We start from the raw sequence: 3,256 nt of genomic DNA on the forward strand, positions 1-3,256 counted from the left end.
CAAAATCGATGGGTCTGTGTCTTTTCCTGTGGCCTATATTTCGGTCGCTTTGTGCATGGAGTTTTTCAGTATTGCTCATGCCATGTTTTATTAGTCACGTTTGACAAAACAAAGCGGGAGGAAGTAGAAAAATTTATTTTTATTTTTTTATTCTCTTTTTGTACAGTTTTTTTTTTTTTTTTACACGAATATGCTGTACATTACAGGACATCACCTAGCCGAAAGGACAGAATCATATAACAGAAAAGCACACTTGGACAATTACAACATACATGGGGTGGGAAGATGGAATGGGGAGGGGGGGATGTTCAGTGGTTTGGTGGTCGCGGAAGTAGAAAAATTAATGCTTTTACACATTTTTTTTTTTTAGAAAAGTCAAGCTGTTAATACTCGTGTAATTTTTCCTTCTAATATCTTTTCCGGGTAAAGTACGTACTAATTCAGCAGTGTGAAAACTGAAGAGAGATACACTGTGCATGTCTTCCTTCTTCTTACTGCCCAAGGGAGGGAATAGGAGAGAGGGAGAGAGGGAGAGACAGAGACAGAGAGACAGAAAGAGAGAGAGACAGAGAGAGAGAGAGACAGAGAGCAGACGAGAGTGAAGTAATGAGACGTTTCGTGGTTTTCACGACAGAAGAGCGCTAACTGGATGAGCTCACGTGATCAATGCCAGGCTGTTACGTGAAATGACACCCTGGGGCCAAATAGCCAAATGGAGACTCTTGTGCACGCTGAAATTGATCTCACAGTTTGACGGTGAATTTGTTATTAATGTTGACAAGAGTAAGCTTGGCTAAACTTGACTTTGACACTTAGGCGAAGAGCTCGCAAGAATGGATTCTGGAGTCAGAATTTGCAATTTTGCTGACAAGTGTGTTGTCAATATTGGCTAGAAACACTTTTAGCGGACAGCGTAAATGTTCCGAATGTGGGTAAAGACTCTCTTATTGAGTGAGGACGGCTAAACTTTGCAGCTTTATTCAGAGTTTGATGGTACAATTAGTATCAATTTCGACAGATGTTGGCCTGTCCGGAGACTTGACCTTTGACAGTTAGGCGAAGAAATCCAAGAACAAATAGACTGCCAACGTTCCAACATTCACAATCATGCCAACGTTCCAACATTCACAATCATGCCAACGTTCCAACATTCACAATCATGCCAACGTTCCAACATTCACAATCATGCCAACGTTCCAACATTCACAATCATGCCAACGTTCCAACATTCACAATCATGCCAACGTTCCAACATTCAGAATCATGCCAACGTTCCAACATTCAGAATCATGCCAACGTTCCAACATTCAGAATCATGCCAACGTTCCAACATTCACAATCATGCCAACGTTCCAACATTCACAATCATGCCAACGTTCCAACATTCACAATCATGCCAACGTTCCAACATTCACAATCATGCCAACGTTCCAACATTCACAATCATGCCAACGTTCCAACATTCACAATCATGCCAACGTTCCAACATTCAGAATCAAAAAAGAAGAAAGTAAGTTGCTGGACCGTTTAATTATTGACAAAACAAAACGTAACGTTCACAAATATTTCAATTTCGGTCTTTGAAGTGCACAGACAAACACTAAGTAGTTAAGCGAAGAGCCCATTGTTGCACCACACTTTGAAGTAATCCCACACTTTGAAGTAAATTACTTCAAAGTGTGGGGATGTGCCCCACACTTTGAAGTAAACCCATTTTTTACTTCAAAGTGTGGGGGGATCTTCCCACACTTTGAAGTAAACTCAGTTTTTACTTCAAATTGTGGGGGGATCTTCCCACACTTTGAAGTAACTTACTTCAAAGCGTGGGACTTTTGCATCGCCTGTTTGAGCCTGATGATTTTGTCAAAAAAAAATGGCAAAGTCTTTTGGATGAGTGAACAGAAAAAGTGAGCGAGCCAAGAAACATAATGATGTTTGTTATCAGGCTTTAAGCAATGTCCCATTGTTGAGTGTGACGAAAACTCGTGATGACGATTTTAAAACATGTTGGGTCACGCATGGTCCAATCTTACATGGTCCAATCTTACATGGTCCAATCTTGCATGGTCCAATCTTACATGGTCCAATCTTACATGGTCCAATCTTACATGGTCCAACCTTACATGGTCCAATCTTACATGGTCCAATCTTACATGGTCCAATCTTACATGGTCCAATAATATATATATGGACCATGTAAGATTGGACCATGTAAGGTTGGACCATGTAAGGTTGCACCATGTAAGGTTGGACTATGTAAGGTTGGACCATGTAAGGTTGGACCATGTAAGATTGGACCATGCGTGACCCAACATGTTTTAAAATCGTCACCACGAGTTTTCGTCACACTCAACAATGGGACATTGCTTAAAGCCTGATAACAAACATCACTATGTTTCTTGGCTCGCTCACTTTTTCTGTTCGCTCATCCAAAAGACTTTGCCATTTTTTTTGACAAAATCATCAGGCTCAAACAGGCGATGCAAAAGTCCCACGCTTTGAAGTAAGTTACTTCAAAGTGTGGGAAGATCCCCCCACAATTTGAAGTAAAAACTGAGTTTACTTCAAAGTGTGGGAAGATCCCCCCACACTTTGAAGTAAAAAATGGGTTTACTTCAAAGTGTGGGGCACATCCCCACACTTTGAAGTAATTTACTTCAAAGTGTGGGATTACTTCAAAGTGTGGTGCAACAGCCCATCGCCTTGACTGACTCTAAACACGCCACCAATATCTTCCACTGGGCAGCGTCAACGTCCGCTAATCACGTCAACCAACACAAGACACAGACACAGAGATAGGGGCGAACTAGTAAACTGTAACTCTCTCTCTGTTTTTTTTCTCTAGTGGTCTTTATCTCCAGCTCTCTCTTTCTCTTTCTGTCCGTCTGTCTGTCTGTCTTTCTGTCTCTCTGTCTGTCTCTCTCTCTCTCTCTCTCTCTCTCTCTCTCTCTGTCTCTGTGCCTCTGTCTCTGTCTCTCACTCTATCTCTCTCTCTCTCTCTCTCTCTCTCTCTCTCTCTCTCTCTCTCTCTCTCTCTCTTTCTCTCTTTCCACTGTTGTTGGAATCAACACAAGCACATCACGGTCTTTCACTGTCCTTCGTCAACGTCTACTGACCACGTCCTCCCAGACAGGACACAGAGAGACAACGGTCAGCTAGACTGTAACTTTTTGCTTACCTCTGGGACGGTCAAGGGGAGGAAATTGTCGGTCCAAGTCAGGGATGTATGTGCCTCCCTTGACCATTCCCCTCGGAG

This window comes from Littorina saxatilis, unplaced genomic scaffold (assembly GCF_037325665.1).
Source record: "Littorina saxatilis isolate snail1 unplaced genomic scaffold, US_GU_Lsax_2.0 scaffold_654, whole genome shotgun sequence".
NCBI classification, from domain to species: domain Eukaryota; kingdom Metazoa; phylum Mollusca; class Gastropoda; order Littorinimorpha; family Littorinidae; genus Littorina; species Littorina saxatilis.